A 15,558-nucleotide genomic window follows, 5' to 3' on the forward strand; every position below is an offset into this window, starting at 1 on the left:
CCCAAGAAACTCCACATAAACCCTGTGCCCAGTTTGTTGCTGCCTTTTCCACCATGGAGCCTGCAGCCATTCTCCTCCTTCCTTCCCTCCCAATAAGTCTCTTGGATAAGGTTTGGGTGAGGCCGTCTTTGGCAGGAATTGAAGGGAGCAGAACAAAGCGGAACAGGGCTATAACGCTATAGCTGGGAAAACCTTCCCCTAGCCGAGCAGAGTTGTTACACTCCGGGGACCTGAGCAGAACTGTAACAGCTTCGCTGGGGAAGCCCTCTCCTGCTGGAGCAGAGTTGTTAAATGGGGTAAGCCTTTCCCTGGAGCAGGGCTATAACCTGCTACACTTGGGGTGAGTTTGTGGCCTGCCTTGGTTTTCAGCCAGGATCCCTTCCTTTCCTAGCTGCACCGCTTACAATGTAGCAGAACGGAAGCATGCACCTTATATACACTGTAGAGCAGGAGCAATGACGTGTACTCCACAAGCTGGGTTTGGACCCAAGTATGGTCAAAGCTGACTGCTTTGGGCAGGGTCTTGAGCCACTGGCAACGTCAGGGGAGGAGTTTGCCGCAGTCAAGAATGCGGAACTGGGCTTTTGGCGGCTTTTCTTTGTTGGAGATTATAAGAGAGTGGGTTTTGGAGAGAGGAATGGTTCTTTCTGGATCAAGCAGGAGTCAACTGGAAATTTCCAGCCAAACAATTTTATTTGTAAAAGTTCAAGTAATAAGGAAACATAAAATGTATACAGTTCCTCTTCTGCAGATAAAGTGCTCTTTATTCTGGCCCCACTGTCTATTAAACACTGTCTGCTTGAGACCAGAAGAAGCCCTGGAACGGGAATCACACGTGATTTGTGAGCTGTCGTGTGGGGTTGGTAACCAAAACCGGTCCTCTGGAAAGGCAACCAGTGCTCTTAACCACTGAGCATCTCTCCATTCATGGATTTTATTCATTTTAAGAAGTGATATTCCAGCTGGGTGTTGGTGGCACATACCCTTTAATTCCAACACTCAGAGGCAGGCGGATGTCTGTGAGTTCGAAGCCAGTCTGGTCTACAGAGCGAGTTCCAGGACAGCCAGGGCTATTACACGGACAAAAACAAACACAAACAAAACTTTTCTTCTTTCTCTCACAAGTTATTTTAGTTGAGGTTCTATTGTTGTGAATAGACACCACGACCGCAGCAAAGGAAAACATTTAACCGGGGCTTACAGGTTCAGAGGTTTAGTCCATTGTCACATGGTGGGAAGCATGGCGGCATGCAGGCAGACATGGTGCAGGAGAAGTAACTGGGAGTTCTACATCTGGATTGCCAGGCAGCAGGAAAAGAAAGATACTGGGGCTGGTTTGAGGATCTGAGACCTCAAAGCCCACCTTCAGTGACACGCCTCCTCCAACAAGGCCATACCTCCTAAAAGTGCCACTTTCTAATGGCTTAAGGGGACCATTTTCATTCAAAACATCACAAATGTCCACTCCTGTTCTTGGAGTGCTTTCCTTGCTTAATACACCATAAACCAGCGGTGGTGGCACACGCCTTTAACCCAGCACTCAGGAGGCAGAGGTAGGTAGATCTCTCTGCATTCGAGGCCAGCCTGGTCTACAGAGTGAGCTCCAGGACAGGTTACAAAGCTACACAGAGAAACCCTGTTTCAAAAAATCAAAAAAATAAATAAATAAAAATGTAAAAGAAAATAAACTAAATTACCAGGACAGTCTCACACTTTGAAGCTTTGCCCCTTTCTGCCTACCATGCAGCTTCACAGCTGAATGCCCCTTCGTTAGAGTCAGCTCAGAAAAGCATCTGGGCCAGGAAGATGGCTCAGTGGGCAAAGGCACTTGTCACCAAACCTGATGAGCTAAGTGTAGCCAGGATGCACGTGGTGGAAGGGAACAAATGACTTGTGGTTGGAATGAGAGGAGTCCCTTATTTTCGTACGTTTGAATGTCGGTGTCCAGTTGGTGGAACCAGTGGCCAAGGACTGGGAGGTGTGGCCCTGTTGGAGGAGGCGTGTCACTGTGGGGGAGGGGTGGGCTTTGAGGTTTCAGAAGTTCCAACATTTCCTGCTTGACTCTATGTATGTGCCTCATGCGTGTGCCCTGTCTGCCTGTCTGTTGTCATGCTCCCTGCCATGATGGCCGTGAACCAGTGGGGTCCCTGCAAACACCATGGCCCGCAGAGTGTCAGTCAACATGACACGAGAAAGAGGTCCCAGTCAGCAGGACTCAGCGCTGGCGCTGGCTCACACTGAGTCTGGTACCAGGCAGTTTATTTCAGACCATGTACGCACAGCACAGTTGTGAAGAAGAAGCTTCCTGGTGATGTGAACTCCATCCCGTGTGTAAGAACGGTCATGGCATGGCTACATCAAAACCCCTTGTAAGGCACAGGTGATCTCTTCCATAAAGATGGGTTCTATTGACTGTGAGACGCCCCAGGTGAGTCTACGAGGATGATTGACATAAGAGCCTGGGGGAGCCAGCTGTGACCTGGCCCCACAGACAGCACAGGTCACCTGACTATAATACATCCTTCCTTTGAAGAGACAGCCCTGCATGTTTGACTAGGGGCTTGGTGTCTAGGCACAGCCAGCAGTGCCAACCTATGTCCGGTTGAGGATAATGAAGGAACTGGTGAACTCTCTGGCAACCCAAACACTGAGGGACTAGCTCTGTCTCCTCTACCACCTTTATTCCCGTTATTAAAGGAATTCCTTGGGAAACTGGAGTTTGGAGCTTGCCACTTTAGGGGGCTCATATTCTGAGGGTCTGGAGATGGGCCAGTTTGGGCTAATGGGTCGGGTCAGGTGATCACAGGTGGGGTTTGTTTTTCTGGGGCCATGACAGGATCAGCATGCTCTCAGGAAGACTTGGTTTCACAACTGAGCAAAAGCATGTTTGCCTGGCTCCTGGAAGCTGGGCAGGCATAGGACTGCATAGACAGGAACCCCATCTCTTCATCAGTGGGCTCACAGCCCACAGCCATGCTCCTCCTCCCCAGGAGTAAGTGAACCATCCATTCCCCAGTAGCCTCTGGATGTAATATTGTACAGAAATCTTCCTGGGGCCATTTTGCAGGTGAGCTAGTGGGAGTGGAGCACCCCGGCCGTTGTTGCCATCGTCTTCCTCCTCCCCACAGCCAGACAGCGGGTCACTAGGCCGTCAGCCCTCGAACCGAGACTTGTCTCTTGTCTAGTTCTCGGCAGCTCCTGGCCAACATGAGTGATGTAGAGGAGAACAACTTCGAGGGCAGAGAGTCTCGCTCTCAGTCAAAATCTCCAACGGGAACTCCTGCTCGCGTAAAATCAGAGAGCAGGTCAGGATCTCGTAGTCCATCACGGGTTTCCAAACATTCTGAATCCCATTCTCGATCAAGATCAAAATCCAGGTCAAGGTCAAGGAGACATTCTCATAGACGCTACAGTCGCTCCAGGTCCCACTCTCATAGGAGACGATCTCGAAGTAGATCCTATACGCCAGAGTATCGTAGGCGAAGAAGCCGGAGTCATTCTCCAATGTCTAATCGCAGAAGATATACAGGCAGCAGGGCGAATCCAGATCCCAATACTTGCCTGGGAGTGTTTGGCCTCAGTTTGTACACAACAGAAAGAGATCTTCGTGAAGTATTTTCTCGATATGGACCGTTGAGTGGTGTCAATGTAGTTTATGATCAGCGAACTGGCAGGTCACGTGGATTTGCTTTTGTGTATTTTGAGAGGATAGACTATGGAAAGAGCAAATGGAATGGAGCTGGATGGTAGAAGAATTCGTGTGGATTATTCTCTAACCAAGAGAGCTCACACACCTACACCAGGCATTTACATGGGCAGACCAACTCATAGTGGCGGAGGCGGCGGCGGCGGAGGCGGCGGCGGCGGAGGCGGCGGCGGTAGACGACAAGATTCTTACTATGATAGAGGATATGATTGAGGCTATGACAGATATGAAGATTACGATTACCGGTACAGAAGAAGGTCGCCTTCTCCTTATTACAGTTGGTATAGATCACAGTCAAGATCTCGTTCCTATAGCCCAAGACGCTATTGATAATGATAATGGAGTGGTTGTGGCTAAGGACTCTTTTTCCCTCCTTTTGCTTTTTGATTCTGGATTTCCAAGCTTCTAATGCTTCCTAGTCCTCAAAACAAAACCCTGGTTATTTAATCTGTGGCCAATTGTGTTTCCGTTTTACATCCTTTGTTACTCTCTTAATGGTGTAATTGTCGTTTAAGTTGTTCAACATCTAAGTAAAAAAGGAGCCCAGTGTTACACTGTGTGGTTCTTTCTGCTTTTTCGGAGATCGACTCATTACTACGAAGAAAGAAATGATCTTTTGAAAACTTTTGTGATGGATATTGTAGTATACATCCTATTAGTAGAAATCTGCAGTCGTGACAAACTGCTTTTTAACCTTCTTTGGGGGAAGATAAATAACACTTTAAGTAGTCAAGTTTATCTGGAGTGGCATGGAACAGTTGATTAGTTGAGTGTAGAAAGTTTGAAGTTGTAGGAGAAAATATGAAGAATGTAACTTTGAACCTAAAAAAATTAAGTCACCTTTTAGGAATTAAAAGCTTGTAGATTCCTATAAAACATGTTATATTTGAAGTTACATGTTAAACCTTATGATCTTAAAGTGTGATTTTTATGTTAAATTTACAGAGACTCAAGTATTCCCTTAATCATTGAAGGAAAACCTTTATTTATTACCTAGAAAAATTGTATAACTTGTTAGAAATTTTGGTATTGGGTTATTGGTTTTGTGGGTTATTGTATAGTATAGAATTCTAAAATACATGTGGGAAAGAGTAATTTCAAATAAAAGTTAATTTGAAAATGGAAAAAAAAAAAGAAATCTACCTGGAAGGCCAGTTAGGTCTCCAAGAACAGGCTGGCCATGAGCTCCTGCATCCAGTCTTTCTTAGGACCCATACTCAAGTTCCTGGCTCACAGGGGCTCTGGACCTTTCCCATGGGGGAACAAAGGAACAAAATAGAACAACCATAATGATAGGGCCCATACCAGTCTTATTTTCAGGGCGACAGATGACTTGATGAGGATCCATCTGTTGTTGTCCTCTGTGGCCTCTGTCAGCTGGGTGTGGTGGATCCACAGGGTGACACTGGTGACCTCACCACTGTGGAGTGGTGGTAACCACAGGGTATGACTCTTTCCATGCTGGCTCCAGACCATGGGTCATGACCCTCTTGGCCCATACGAGGTCTTCAGGCTGGAACTCGTGGGCAGGCTCGGATGCAGGCTTTTGATGAGTAGATACAGCATCTGATGAGTAGCCCTTTGGATCTGTTGCAGGGCCTGTAAGGACTTGAGGTGAAATTGGATAATAATTTCTGCCTTATGAACATCTCTGGGCAGGGGAGGTCTCCTAAACATGATTTCAGATGGGTGGAAACGCCTTGATATGGGCTGCACCTGACCCTTAGGACAAAAGGGAGGAGGTTGGTCAATTTTCACTGATCTCAAGGGCCTGTTTAAAGTCTCCTTTAATGGCCCATTCATCTTTTCTATCTGTTGCCTATAGATGTGACGAAGTTTCCAATCAACATTTAGAACCTTTGACAGATTTGGTCATGAAGGCCAGGCTGTTGTCAGACCCCGGGAGGGGGGCAATCTAAATCTAGGAATTAACTCTTACAGGGGTGTCTTGGTGACCATTGAGGCTGTTTCGGTTAGGATAGGACAGGCTTCTGCCTATCCAGAGAAGATAACAATGAGAACTGGCAGGTACCACAGAGCAACAGTTCCTGCCCAAAGTCACTCGGTCAATTTCTTTTGTTAGCATGACTGTGGCAGCAACTGCTGGCAAAAAAAAGAAAAAGCCGGCCACCTGGCAGAAACAGGAAGAAGTCTTTCAGATAGCCGGCCACAGCCTCTTGCAGGTCCCAGTGCCTAGGCTTTCCCAATTAGCAGATGGGTCTGTTGGGCATTGACCAGAAATTTCACAAATTTATCTCCTACCTTAATGTCAGCCTGGGCTCCTGGGCACTCAGTGGATAGAGCCCTGGTCTACCAGTCCTTACCCAGGGTGTCCTTCTTTACTGTTTCAATTTGGGTCTTTTTTCCCCAGTGTCCTTTCTGTTTACAGTAAGCACATTGGTCCTCCTCTAATCTCTTCCTCTTCCGGGGTCTCTGACTTCCCCCTATGGGATCCCTTGTTTTGGTCTTCCTATGTGCTACCCCTACGGCCTGGGTCAATCTTTTGTTTCGCTTTTCATCTACAGCAGTGTCTCTCAATCTGTGGGTTGTGACCCCTGGGGGATCAAATGACCCTTTCACAGGGGTCACCTAAGACCATGAGAAAACTTAGATATTGACATTATGGTTTACAACAGCAGAAAAATTACAGTCATGAAGTAGCAATTAGAATAATTTTTTACGGTTGGTGTTCAGTGAGGAACTATATTGAAGGGTCTCAGCGTTAGGAAGGTTGAGAACCACAGACCTACAGAGTTACAGTTATTGTAAACTTGTTGAGCAGCCTCTAATAATTGTGACCTATTCTGCCCCTCAAACCTGCCTAACTTCTGAAGCTTCTTCTGATACCTGGGACTGACTGCATAACAAAAGTGGTACTGATTGCTTGCTGCTTTTCTGGAATGTTAGGGTTTACCCTGGTCGGCAACTGGCAAGCTTTGCAGAGACACTCCAGGAACCCAGGAACGGGCGGCCCAGGTCAGCTGGGGGTGTAGACCAGGAGCTGACAGGCAGCCCGGGTCAGCTGGGGGTGTAGAAGACAGTAGGCTAATGAAAGTCTGAGGGTCTTGGAGAACCGTTGGTTCTGAGTTTTCCCATTACACAGATAACTGGTTGAAAGGAAGGTAGAGAGTCTTGGACCTACGAGAGGTGCCTACGAGAGGTGCCTCCCATATGGGAAGGATGGAGGCTGCCTCTGCCTCAGGGAAATTCCTCCTGAAGCCTCCATAGCTAGAGCCACTCTAGTGTGGAGGGAAGAGGGGACCTGAAGTAAAAAAGACTCCCCACCCCTTGCTATCACCAGTGCAGCAGGGGAACTAGTCCCCTTTCTTGTAAATACTAGACAAGAGGGGACAAGAGGAGGACCAGAGGAGAACTAGAGGAGCTCCAGAGGAGGATCAGAGGAGCTCCAGAGGAGGATCAGAGGAGCTCCAGAGGAGGATCAGAGGAGAACTAGAGGAGCTCCAGAGGAGGATCAGAGGAGCTCCAGAGGAAGATCAGAGGAGCTCCAGAGGAGGACCAGAGGAGGACTAGAGGAGGACCAGAGGAGGTGCTTCCATAGTTGAGAGCATCATCCCAGCAGAGCAAGGACAAGGACTGAGACAAAGACTACAGAGCAGTCAGAGCATGCTGGGAGGAGTCTAAGGAAGAGAATTTCTAGGTGATGTGGCAAGGGAGAGGGGGCCTGAGGAAGAAAAGACTAAACCCTGCTCCTTGGCATGGCAGGAGGTGCTACTTTCTCCTCCCGGGTGAGTTTAGAGGCTATAATGGGGCAAATGGGGGGGGGGGATGTGTCAATTTCCTCCCACAGGGCAGAGAAAACAGGTGGAGGTGTTGGATTTCTCTGGGTAAACTGGCTAAGCCAAAAGGATTTGGTCCCCAACAAGGGGGCATTCGTAGGTCTTGAGCCAGGGAAGTGGTCTTGCCCAGAGACAGCCAGTGCTCCATATATCTGCCCAACTCTGCAAACTCCTCCCAGAAGCGCTTCAGCATGCACCTCAATGGTGTCTTGGTACTGCTCACTCCCGCTCCCATTTTAATCTCTCCAGCCAAGAGACATGTGGTGGGTGAGAGACCTCGATGGGGCAGCCAGTTGAGGAGAGACAAACGGATTGGTGGGCACACCACGAGATCACTCTGCAAGTCTCCAAAGGTGGCTGGGAGTCATGTGGCAGGTGAGAGACAGAGACATGGATAGGCACACCTTGCAGAGTGAGGTTGGATATTTATTTAGTGGGTTATGAAAGGGAGGGGAGAAGGGGAAGAGCAAAGAGAGGCAGAGGGAGACAGAGACAGAGATTGGGGAAAGAAAGGAACCACAGCAGTAGCTACATCTATGGGAGAGAGACAGAAAAAGGAAGAGACTCAGACTGCAAGCAGGAAGATCTGCCTGCCTCAGTGGATGGGGAAGGGAGTGGGAGGGGCTTGTCTCTTAAAGGGGCAGCACAGACCTTTCCAGCTCTGGCTCTGGCTGGTTCTGTAGACTACGCTGGTCTTGAACTCACAGAGATCCACCTGCCTCTGCCTCCCGAGTGCTGGGATTAAAGATGTGTGCCAGCACTGCCCAGTCAAGGATCCTGTGTCTAAGTTAAATTGTCTAAAGAGCATAATTTACAGCAAGTTTGAAAAGATTAAACCAAGTTTAGATAAAAGTGTCTGTCCTTGTTTATTTACTGCTCTGAGAGTTTCCTTTGTAGATGAAATTGTGCTGGGGCTTCCTGAGGTGTGTGGCTCCAGCTATTGTGTCTACAGGTTGAAACTCAAGACCACTAACTTTCTCACCCCAAGCAAGAACACTTTGAATGAAAAAAAAAATAAGGAAAGAGAAAGAAAGAGAGAAAGAGAAAAAGAAAGAAAGAGAGAGAAAGGAAGGAAGGAAGGAAGGAAAGAAGGAAGGAAGGAAGGACATGGCTGTTCCCTGGTATGATGAAGAAGAAGGTTTATTGTAGATAAAATGGAAAACATTTTATCAGGACGTCTGGGAGAGTCTAGAGTGGACACCACCCTGAGCCATGTGAGGAGAGGGGGAGCCAGGTGCAGCAGACAGGAGACCCAAAAGACAGCAGGGTAACCCTAATTGCTGAACTATGTGGGGAAGGGTAGTTCAACCCTCTGGGCTGGAGAAGTTTAGGATGGGGGAGGGGTATGCAAACCTCTAGGACACAGTAGGGGCTGAGGGTGAACCTAGAACAAGTTCGCTTTGATATGTTAAGTAAGCGTCTTGGTCATTTGTCCTAGGGTTTGTGACTTAACACTTCCTTTGCTCCTTTGAGTTGTCTTTAGGAAAACACTTGTTATCTCTGCAGATAACTGCCTTTATCAGTGGTGTTGAAATTTCTTGACACTCAGCACTGAAGGCAACTGAATCCCAGGTTTAATGGCTTCTTCCCATTTCCTCCATTTCCTTCCTCACCTCCTCTGTTGTGGCCCCAGGGCAGGCTGGTGTCCAGGCTGGTTTCCGTGAAGTCCTGGCTGGGTGGAGTAGCTCAAGAAACCGGTTTGAACAGGCTTTCACTGCAGTGGCTGCCTCTTTCCTGTTTCATTTTCTTAGAACCACGGCTGAGGGACTTCAGTTTCGATTCCTGGCCCAGCCTCTTGGCCTCAGCTCTGCTGCCTTGGAATGTTGACAACAGGACAGGAAGAAACAAAACCAGCATGTGAGGCGCTGGGCACCCTGCCCGGTCCCTGTAGGAGGGACCATCTCATGCCTGTGCACACAGCCTTGGCTGGAACCAGTGCTCCTGAAGTTCTTTGTCTCCTAAGATCCCAGCTGTTAGAAGCCCCCCAGAAACGCTGACATTTGTGCCTGTTACCCTTGGCGAGCACCACCTCCACCACTGCACTGCTGCCTTCAGGTTAAGGGCTCTTGGGGTCAGTTTCACTCTGAAAGACCCCCACAGTATAGACAAACAGCTAAGCAGCAGCAACACCAGGCTTAAACTTTGGAGCAACACAAGTAACATTAGAGCAGGGAAGTTCGACTTGAGAACAAGGGCGGAGAAGCCAGGCAAGATATCTGCGGTCAGCCGGTCAGCCATCTGGCCCCAAGCGATAAGGAGCCAAACTAGAAACAGGAAAAGTGGAAGGCCCTCTGGATACCCCCTCCCAGAACCCGCAGCTGGCCTGCTCCCACGAGTTCATCCCGTTTGCTTAGGGAACCCGGATGCCTATAATCAGCACATATGCCCAACTTAGAATATCAGCAATTCACAGAAGAGACAACTCCCCCTATGAAAGATCCCAGCTTAGCTGCTCTAACGTCATTTCACAAAGCTTTTGACGAACGACTGTAAGTGCAGAGTAAGGTCAGGGTCCCTGGCTGCAAAACAGGATATTTATATCCATAGATTAGGACAGGACATCAATTAACAGGAAATCTGTTGCCATACATCTGTGCTGGGAAAGGAAAAACCACCTGTGCCCCTTGCCCCATTCCAACTGACCACTAACAATGCATTTGCTTCTGTAATCTGCTTCTGCTGCCCTCTTTCCTATAAAAAGACCTTCCCCCAGTCTGCAGGCGCGCTTTGTCTTTCGAGAGACTAAGTCGCCCCAGGTACCTGTGTACTGAATAAAGCCTCTTGCTGTTTGCATCCGAAGAGTGATCTCACTGTTCCTTGGGAGGGTCTCCTTAGCCTGAAAGACTGCCCACCACTGGGGTCTTTCAACTCTTTCTGGGAGGAATGGAGCCAGAGCAGCTGACTTCAAGGTGGGTACAGACACTCATTCACTGAGGAGAAGGGAAATACCAAACTGAGGCACAGATAGACGGGAGACATAGCTCAGTTTGTAGAGTGCTTATCCCTAGGTTCGAGAACCCACACTGCATAAACCGAACAGCATTGCACAAACCTGTAATCCTAGCACAAGAGGTAGAGGCAGGAAGATCAGGAGTTCAAAATCATCCTCAGCTACTGAAAGACCCTCGACAAGGACCTCTTTTCGGGAGGAGACCTCCCTAACGCCAAGGAACAGGCCGAGACCGCACGGATGCAAATGGTAAGAGGTTTATTGAGTAGACACAGGTACCTGTGGGCAGCAAGATCTCTTGGAAGATTTGCGCACCTGCCAACTGGAGGGCGGGCTTTTTATAGGGAAGAGCAAAAAGCAAGTTTACAGAAGCAAAAGCGTGGTTATCGGTCGACCGGAATGAGGCGGGGGCATGAATGGTTTCCTCTCTCAGCATGGGTGTCAGCAAGAAGCAAGTTTACAGAAGTAAAAGCGTGGTTATCGGAATGCGGGGGGGGGGGGGCATGAATGGTTTCTTCTCTCAGCATGGATGCCTGGCAACAATCATCCTGTTCCTATCTTATAGCTAACCTGCTTTGTTGACATCCTATCTTATTGACATCTTGCCTTGCAGTCTTCCTATCTCTATCTCCTGCTCTCTCAGGCACATGGGATGTTCTTACGGGAGCAGGCTGGCTGCTGATCCGGAGAATTTTTTTAAAGCAAACAGGACGTTCCCCCGGGAGCATGCTAGCTACGGGTTTTGAGGAGGGGGTCTGTAGGGTCTTTCACTACAAAGGCAGTTCGAGGCTACTCTGAAATAGATGGGACCATGTATCAAAAAATGAAACTTCTTGTCTGCCAGACCAGGACATGATGTGGAAGCTGCTGTGGAATAACCATTTTGTAGTGTTGCTCTTGTTGCTTTAATAAAGAGCCAGCTGGCCAATAGCTAGGCAGGGAGAGGTTAGGCAGGAGAGCAAACTGAGAGAACTTGGAGAAGCAGAAGGGCAGGGTTGCCAGACAGAGGGAGCAGAATGTGTAGAAAATAAAAACAATCCACGGGCCATGTAATAGCACGTAAATGAATAGAAATGGGCTAATTTAAGTTGTAAGAGCTAGTGAGTAATAAGCCTAAGCTATCAGTCAAGTATTTAAAATTAATAATAAGTCTCTGTGTTGTTTATTGGGGAGCCGGTGACCTGACAAAAACCCCGCCTACAGGATGCTGAGTCAAAACTCAGATAACCTGAGTTCACATGCCACCATGTGTGCTTCACACAGCGAAGATGTACATTCACATCACCTGGTGATGCTTTCTTCTTGGGTGCCTTGGAAAGACCTACTTAGTAAGATCCTAGTTAATAGATACAGATTGTTATGTTTGCTATTTTCAGAAACCCGTAAGTTGTTTAGCTACTTGCTAGGTCTCCGTATGTCTAGAAATGAGCTTGAGTTAGGGTTCCCAGCAGTTAAAGACCAGCATTCCTCAGGAACTTGTGAAATGGGTTTTTTAATCCCCAAAAGGAGTCCCTCCCCCAACCTACTCGCTCCTTTTCTGTCTGTATGCCATTACAGATGGTTGTAAGCCACCATGTGGTTGCTGGGAATTGAACTCAGGACCTTTGGAAGAACAGGCAATGCTCTTAACCTCTGAGCCATCTCTCCAGCCCCTCACTCCTTTTCTAAATCTTCACTCCCAAGTCCTCTCACTACCTTCTTCTTCTTCTTCTTCTTCTTCTTCTTCTTCTTCTTCTTCTTCTTTTCTCTCTCTCTCTCTCTCTCTCTCTCTCTCTCTCTCTCTCTCTTCCTAGCCCTGCCTGGCCATGCACAGGGTTATTTTTTTCTCTCTCTCTTCTCTGGACTCTTCCAGATGCTTCTGAATAGTCTCTCTCTTATCCACAACAAAAACCTTCCCCCTAATGGAGAGGTCAAGTCTGCAGTTTCTTTGCTACGCCCTTCGCCTACAAGATCAAGAAGAAAGGTGGCACTTGTTTTAGGGTTTCTATTGCTGTGATGAAACACCATGACCCAGGGGCTGGCGAGATGGCTCAGTGGTTAAGAGCATTGCCTGCTCTTCCGAAGGTCCTGAGTTCAATTCCCAGCAACCACATGGTGGCTCACAACCATCTGTAATGAGATCTGGTGCCCTCTTCTGGCCTGCAGGCTTAATAAATAAATAAATATTTTTAAAAAAAAGAATATTCTTTAAAAAAAAAAAAAAAGAAAGAAACACCATGACCCAAAAGCAAGCTGGAGAAGAAAGGGGTTACTCGGCTTACACTTCCACATCACTGCTCATCATCAAAGGAAGGCAGGACAGGAACGGAAGCAGGGCAGGATCCTGGAGGCAGGAGCTCATGTAGAGGCCATGGAGGAGGATGCTGCTAACTGGCTTATTCATCATGGCTTGCTCAACCCGCTTTCTCTTTTTTAACTTTCTCTCTTTTATTTATTCTTTGTGTTTTTCACATCATGCATCCCAATCCCACCCATCTCCTGTCCCCTCACACCCACTCTCTGCCCCTGCAACCTCCCCACAAAAATAAAAAAAAAAAATTTAAGAGTGATTTGTGAGTTGCCATGTCTGTGCTGGGAATTGAACCTGTATCCTCTGCAAGAGCAGTGTCTTAGGGGTTTTTTGTTTGTTTAATTGCTGTGAAGAGACACCATGACCACGGCAACTCTTACAGAGAAAACATTTGGTTGGGGTGGTTGGCTTACAGTTTCAGAGGTTCAGTCCATTGTCATCATGACAGGGAGTATGACGGCATGCAGTAGTGCTGGAATAGCCGCGAAACCTACATTCTACAGGAAGCTAACTGTTACACCGAGTGAAGCTTGAGAAAGACCTCAAAGCCTGCCTCCACAGTGACATACTTCCTTCAACAACGCCACACCTCCTAATAGTGCTGCTCCTTTTGGGGGCCATTTTATTTCAAATCACTACAAGCAGCCAGGGCTCTTGCCTGCTGAGCTATCTCTCCTGCCCCTTCCAGTTTTCTCTTTAAACAGGTTTTCATACTTATTCTGCCTCAGCCTCACAAACCTTCAGGTTTGTTTGTTTCCCCCTTTTCCTTTGAGACAGCTCTTACTGTAGCCAAATCTGGTCTGAGTTCATGACGCAGCTCAGGCTGGCAGTGACCCTCCTATGGTAGACGCTAGTGTGCGGGGATTACAGATGAGAACCCCATTTTTGATTTGATTTTGTTTTGTTTTTAATTTTTCTAAGACAGGGTTTCCCTGTGTAGCTTTGGAGCCTGTCCTGGAACTAGCTCTGTTGACCAGGCTGGCCTCGAACTCACAGAGATCTACCTGCCTCTGCCTCCAGAGTGCTGGGATTAAAGGTGTGCCCCACCACCATCACCCGGCTCCCACACTGTGACTTGACACTGATTATTAGGCAAGGCAGGGCTACTTCCTCATAATGTGTGCTGTTTCCACACCCAAGTGTGAGCAAGTGTGAGTCACAGGGCTTACAAGGTTACACTCACAGACCTTAGTGACCCAAATTTAGAAATGCTTTTTCTTTGCGCGTGTTCCCTTGGCCACAATTCCCATGGAATTTCCAACAGACATTTGTATGACTACCCATATATCTAGATGCATTTTTAAAATACAGTTTTCGGTCCTTATGTAGGCAGACCAGGTCCTGTGAGCCCCAGTGAGTGCTATGCTGAGACCAAGGACATAACTTGCTTTTCTATTGTACAAGGAGTAAAATGCTGAGAGAGGGTTCAGATGGCCCAGTGGGCAAAAGCATTTGCTGCCAAGCCTGATGTCCAGAGTTCAATCGAAGAACCTACATGATAAAAGGAATCTGACCTCTAGTGCCCCCCACCCCAGTACTAATCAAACTCAAAGCTCCCGGCGTCCAGTAGGCATGGGCTCTGAGTGTCCAGGAGGACAGTGTGCCTTACGTGCCTCACGAGGCCTGGACAGCAGAGCACACAGTGCTCTCGCCTAAACTGTCACTCAACAGGCAGGTCTGGAAGGCGCGTGGCACTCACTGGCAGAGTTAGATGTGGCCCCTAGCCAGGACGTAAGTAGGGTAGCTGGCAGCAGATGACGAGGCTTGGGAGGGTGCGATCCGATGCTTCCAAGCCCAGAGGATTATTTTAATACACAGCAGTATCAGCAGCACAGTAGAGAGATCTGAGAGAGGAGGAAGCAGAGGGAAGAGGCCAGAGAGTCCCAGTCCTGATCGCTCCAGCCCTCAGTGCACTGCAGGTGGAAGACTTGAACTGAAGAGTCCCAGCCGTGGCACTAACTAGGGTCATGACTGTGGGAGTCTGAAAGCCACACGCTTCTTATGTGTTTGGGCAGTACAAGCGTGACTTGAATGGGCAAGACTTTGACATGCCCAACGAGATCTGCTGACGTGCTTGGCAGGCTAGTGTGGCTCTTGAGCGGGTCTCAGCCTCCAGGACGGCCTTGAACTTGCTCTGTGAGCTAGCAAGGGTGACTCTGACCCTCATGCCTCCACGTCCCGAGGGCTGTGATTCTGGGCTGTAGTTACCCATTCTGTGGATGCCAGGCAAGCACTCTCCCAACACAGTTATCTCCCACCCTGGGCTACTACTGTTTGAATTTTTTGTTGTTTTTATACCCCAACCAAAGTTTTCCCTCCCTCGTCTCCTCCTCCCCACTGCCCCCAGCCACTCCTCTGTTTCTCTTCAGATACAGGTGGACCTCCCATGGAGATCAGCCAGCTGTGGAATATGGTGTTGCAGGGAGACTAGGTTCCTCCTCTTCTATTAAGGCTGGGTGAGGCAATCTGGTAGGAGGAAAGGGTCCCAGAAGCAGGCAGGAGTCACACACAGCCCCTGCTCCCCACAAGATCAAGTTACACAGCTGTAACATGCATGCAGAAGGCCTGGGTCATTTTCTTTTTTAAAGTTTCAGACTGTAGTACCAAAGTGCTTTAAAGGCCTCTGTGTGACATGTGAAAATTACACCATTGACAACCATTTAAAAAAAAAAAAGCCCTTTAACTCCTTTAAATTAGATGTATGCGTGTGAGTGTGTGTGTAGCACATATGGAGGTCAGAGGACAGCTTTTCAGGAATTGGGTATTTCCTTCTACAGCGTGGGTTCTGGAAGAACTTGGGTCACTCGGCTTAACA

General features: G+C 48.1%; 1 pseudogene; it reads left to right on the forward strand.

Moving 5' to 3' along the window:
- The first annotated feature begins 3,207 nt into the window (after window positions 1-3,207).
- On the forward strand, window positions 3,208-4,036 carry LOC121461992 (annotated as a pseudogene).
- The last annotated feature ends 11,522 nt before the right edge of the window (window positions 4,037-15,558 follow it).

Source organism: Microtus oregoni, unplaced genomic scaffold, assembly GCF_018167655.1.
Source record: "Microtus oregoni isolate MIOR12 unplaced genomic scaffold, Mior012 000023F_ref0000262, whole genome shotgun sequence".
In the NCBI taxonomy this organism is placed as follows: domain Eukaryota; kingdom Metazoa; phylum Chordata; class Mammalia; order Rodentia; family Cricetidae; genus Microtus; species Microtus oregoni.